This window comes from Danio rerio, chromosome 6 (assembly GCF_049306965.1).
Source record: "Danio rerio strain Tuebingen ecotype United States chromosome 6, GRCz12tu, whole genome shotgun sequence".
NCBI lineage: Eukaryota > Metazoa > Chordata > Actinopteri > Cypriniformes > Danionidae > Danio > Danio rerio.
This window is the reverse complement of record NC_133181.1, coordinates 52,307,925-52,313,323: the sequence shown is the minus strand read 5'-3', so window position 1 is coordinate 52,313,323 and position 5,399 is coordinate 52,307,925. Positions and strand designations below refer to the sequence as shown.

The 5,399-nt window shown below is 37.5% G+C and overlaps 1 long non-coding RNA gene across 1 annotated transcript in view; it reads right to left on the bottom strand.

Annotated features, from left to right (window-relative positions):
• Positions 1-702: 702 nt before the first annotated feature.
• The window catches only part of LOC141386361 (uncharacterized), a 37,131-nt gene continuing 32,434 nt past the window's right edge, over positions 703-5,399 (bottom strand). Inside the window, exon 3 of the long non-coding RNA XR_012408215.1 lies at positions 703-3,086. This is a non-coding gene — a long non-coding RNA (uncharacterized lncRNA). The remainder of the gene's footprint in view (positions 3,087-5,399) is intronic.

The window sequence follows — 5,399 nt, the reverse complement described above, 5'->3', positions numbered from 1 at the left end:
GAGAGAATTACGCACACACACTAAAGCCACATCTCCACATGATCAAACAGATGACTGATTGCACAGGCCTCGGGGGGAACGAGAGAGAGGGGGGAATCAAGAATGAAATGGGTGGTGGTTTTCCAAAAGAGGCTTTGCACCTCAATGACATCGAATCTGTACGCAAGAGTGTGTGACAAAGAAGGCAGTGAGACAGAAAGGTTTTGATTAGAGAGACGTTTGCGGTTTTGGGTGCATGGGTGTGTTGGGTTTTGAAGCTGTCGCCATTATATGGAGAGCAACATGAAGGGAAAAGAGAGCAAAAAGTGAGGGAATACGTTCATGTGTGTGTGTTGAAACTCATTAGGTCCTGTTGGGGGCGCTGTAATCATGTCTTGGGAATATGATGTAAAGCTTCTCTTCTTCTTACATATGAGCTAAAAAAATGGCTGCGTTCCATTATGGAGGGCTTATCCCTATGCACTAATTACTTCAAGGTGTTTATGCCATGAAGGAAAGCTTTAATAGGATTAAGCAAGTAGGGTACCAACATTTTTTTCTTTGGAAAATACTTTTGCATTATTTTGTGTCACAAATTACTCAAAAGGGGACTTAAAAGGGACCAATTTGAGTTTGGAAGGATCCATAATTGTTCTTACTATAAATTGCCAATTGAAATTGGATTTATCCGGTTTTAAATTCAGTCGACAACACATTATTTCTGATGTATTGAATGGTCATGTTACATGTTATTTTTATCTTAACAAACAAAAATAAAACAAAATGAAAAAATTATAATGATAGTCTTTAAACAGGTTTGTCCAACCCAGGCTTATTCTGTATATGTACGCTTATATACATTTCTGAAGACACCCAATATGTCGCAGAAGCCACGTTTCCACCAGAGGCCGCTGTGTACGCTTTTTGAGATCATAAATTTCTCTCGCAAGTGCCATTCACACTTGCTGTTCTCGCATAAATCCACCAGAGGCCGCTGTCAACTAATTAACTGACTGACCAATCGATCGATCAACCCACCCACCCCCTTCCCTAAACCCAACCGATATTGTTTTAAAAAGAACCGATTAAGGAGCACCCACCCCCTTCCCTAAACCCAACCAATAGTGTTTTCAAAAGCAATCCAGAAAAAGACCACCACAATCTCACCCTGTTATTTACATGTTTGGTTGTTTTTTGGCTTTTGTTTTTGTTTGAGCTGCTTTTAAGAATCGTTCTTCACTGGACTCAAACTCCATCATCACAGTCAACTCTGTTCTGCGTCTCAAATCCTCTGATGTGCATGGCGAGCTACTGGAAAAACTGGTAACAGAGTGAAACCTGTCCACATGGAGGTAAGTGGTCAACTAGTAAGCGCGAAAAGGAACGACAACATATTCCAGGCCAGTAGTATAACAGTACAACATATAACAGGCCAGTAGTATAACAGTACAACATATAACAGGCCAGTAGTATAACAGTACAACATATAACAGGCCAGTAGTATAACAGTACAACATATTCCAGGCCAGTAGTATAACAGTACAACATATAACAGGCCAGTAGTATAACAGTACAACATATAACAGGCCAGTAGTATAACAGTACAACATATAACAGGCCAGTAGTATAACAGTACAACATATAACAGGCCAGTAGTATAACAGTACAACATATAACAGGCCAGTAGTATAACAGTACAACATATAACAGGCCAGTAGTATAACAGTACAACATATAACAGGCCAGTAGTATAACAGTACAACATATAACAGGCCAGTAGTATAACAGTACAACATATAACAGGCCAGTAGTATAACAGTACAACATATAACAGGCCAGTAGTATAACAGTACAACATATAACAGGCCAGTAGTATAACAGTACAACATATAACAGGCCAGTAGTATAACAGTACAACATATAACAGGCCAGTAGTATAACAGTACAACATATAACAGGCCAGTAGTAACTTTGTAAAGACGTGCCTGCACATGTACACAAATAAAGTACAATTAGTATTAAAGTACTTGTGCATGCCTAAAGACAATAGCTGTCCAAAATCGCCTAGTACTCAGTAGGTACTGGATTTGAATTTAATTCAAACTATTATTATTATTATTATTATAACCTTTATTTTACCAGGAAAGCACACTGAAATTAAAAATCTCTTTTACAAGAGTGTCCTAACCAAGATTAGGCAGTAAACATGTCACTCAGCTGTTAGAAAAGTATGTTTATACAGTACAAATGTGAGTAGTATGAATGGAACTCGGGACGTACTACATCTGCTATCTTGTAATGATCACGTGACCTACCCGCATCAGTTGCGTCACTTTACTCCCGTTCATGAATTCTCTCACGGTGCATCATGAGATAGCATAGCGTCCATCCAATGCACTTTTCAGAAGCACGCCAGAAGTAGTAGGTCATGCGGGTGCTTTTCGCCTATGGTTTTTCGAATTCTATGAATTTGGACATACTGATTTTAGTGTACTATATAGTATGGAAGTATGTGATTTCAGATGCAGCTAATCACACTATGTTTTGTTTAAATGGTAGATTTTTTTAAAGCTTTCACTTTGAAACCTTTTCAACTTCTTTTTTGATTTTCAGGCCCCCGAAATAAAGTTGTCATGTAAATGAATGGCTAAAAACAAATAAAAATGTTGAGGTTATGCTTAAAAACTGTGCTGTATGCATATCTGTGTGTTTTAAAAACACGATAGGTTTTTAATATGATCTGGCATAATAAGGTAGAACAGAAAAACATATCTGATCAAACTTAACTATTCAGATTTGTTTGAGCAAAACACTGAAATAACAATAAACTGTGAGTTCATGCCATCTCTCATTACAAGCCAAACCACAGTGATCCTGATGGAACATGAACTGTACTGACCGTTACCTTCAGTTCTGAAAATTCAGCTGTTATTTCCTCAAATAAACTCTTGAAGAGTGAAGCAGTGAGTTTGTGCAGCTTGCCTGGCAATTAGACATTGGATTTTATCATCGCACCAAACCACAAGTGGTGAAACTCAGCAACATGGTCTGGCGTTCCTCAGGGTTACGTCCGCAGTCCAACTCTGTTCTCACTCGTCACTTCTTAACTGCAACAAACACATTGCTAAATGAATGACTGATCGACGCAAACAGTACTGAGGCTGCAGCCAAAAAAATGATATCACAGAGGTTTAACAAGAATTCAGATTCAAAATATAGCGTTAATGAGATTTTGCACGCCAACATATGAGAAAAAAAGGTTTTGTGGCTTACAGATGCACATAAAAAGCTCTAACTATTTTACATTTTGTCACTACGCTTTAGTGGCCATTTCGTACGAGTTCAGTCGTACGATTTTAAAAAGTAAGCGTGGCATCCAACCCCACCTCTAAACCCATTCGTCACTGGGGGATAAGCAAATCATACTAAATTGTATGAATAAGATCCAACGAATTCATACAAATTAGCCAATAAATCAAAAAGTTACAAATTGCCGTGAGATTGTGTTGAAAACTCCAAAGCATTTCTATATCTAATCAATTAAGATAACACTTGAATTTCATTAATTCATTTTCTTTTTGGCTTAGTCTCTATTATTCTGGGGTCGCCACAGCGGAATGAACCGCCAACTTATCCAGCATATGTTTTATGCAGCGGATGCCCTTCCAGCTGCAACCCATCACTGGGAAACATTCATACACACTCATTCACACACATACACCATGGACTATGCAGCCACAAAATCAAAAAGTTAAGAATTTCAGTCAGATTGTGTTGAAAACTCCCATGCATTTCTGTATCTAAACATATAAGATAACACTTGAATTTGTAGAATCTAAATCACGCAGTTTATTAACTTTTCAATCCATACTCGACGCAGCACTGAAATATAAAGCAGCATTTCAAAACATTCGCACAACACATTAAACACCATAAATGTCTGGCTTAACTACTACTTAGAAACCTCACAAGCATTAAATCCATTTCATTTTTTTAATATAGAAGACATTTTCTGTAATAATTCGAATACAAATTTAGTCGTACGAAAACGTACGATTTTTAAAAAGGAGGCATGACACCCAACCCCACCCCTAAACCTAACCCTCATTGGCGAATAAGCAAATCGTACTAAATTGTACGAATGAGATTGTTCGAATCCATATGAATTAGCCACAAAATCAAAAAGTTAAGAAATTCTGTCAGACTGTGTTGAATACTCCCATGCATTTCTGTATTTAAACATATTAGATAACACTTGAATTTGTAGAATCTAAATCACGCAGGTCATTAACTTTTCAATCCATACATGACGCAGCACTGAAATATGAAAAGCACCGTTTCACAACGTTCTCCCAACACCATAAACACCATAGATGTCTGGCTAAACTACTACTTAGAAACCTCACAAGCATAAAATCTATTTAATTTCTTTATATAGGAGTCATTCCCTGTAATAATTAGAATACAAATTCAGTCGTACTAAAATGCATGATTTTAAAAAGGAAGAGTGGCACCCAACACCACCCCTAAACCCAACCCTCATTGGCGAATAAGCAAATCGTGCTAAATTGTATGAATGAGATTGTTTGAATTCATATGAATTAGCCACTGAATCAAAAAGTTACAAATTGCTGTGAGATTGTGTTGAAAACTGCCATGCATTTCTGTATCTAAACATATTAGATAACACTTGAATTTGTAGAATCTAAATCACGCAGGTCATTAACTTTTCAATCCATACTCGACGCAGCACTGAAATATGAAAAGCACCGTTTCACAACGTTCTCCCAACACATTAAACACCCTAAATGTCTGGCTAAACTACTACTTAGAAACCTCACATGCATTAAATCCAGTTAATTTCTTTATATAGGACATTTTCTAGGATTTAGAGCTGATGTTTTAATGCTATCTAGAGTCATATGTCATATATTAACCGATTTATTTCGTCTGTTATCTCTACTGTAAACCATAGCGACCGGCAAAGTCGAGTTTGAATGTCAACATACATAAAATGGCAAATAAAAAAATAAAAAAAGTTTTTCAAAGATGGCAAAGCGCCATTGCTTTTTAACACCTACTAAGCACATACTGCATGTTTGTATGAGGTAAATGGAGAAAGGATTTAAAGAATTACAAAGTTTATGCAGAAAACCGTGTGCTTACTTTGCATCTGTCAAACTGTGTTTACATATGCGAGCGTGTGTATTTGATTAGCACATTTATGTTGAATCTAATGTTGTGGGCAGGTTTCCCAACTTGCTGGCTTTGATTGTGCCCTTTTGCACCTTACCCAGAGTGCTCCCCAGAGGGTTAATGCTGGGAGGTTACAAGTTCCCTCCTCTTTCTTTCTCTCTCTCTCTCTTTCCCTCCCTCTCACAAGACTCTCGCTCACTCTCTCAGCTGAGTAACCCAAAGAC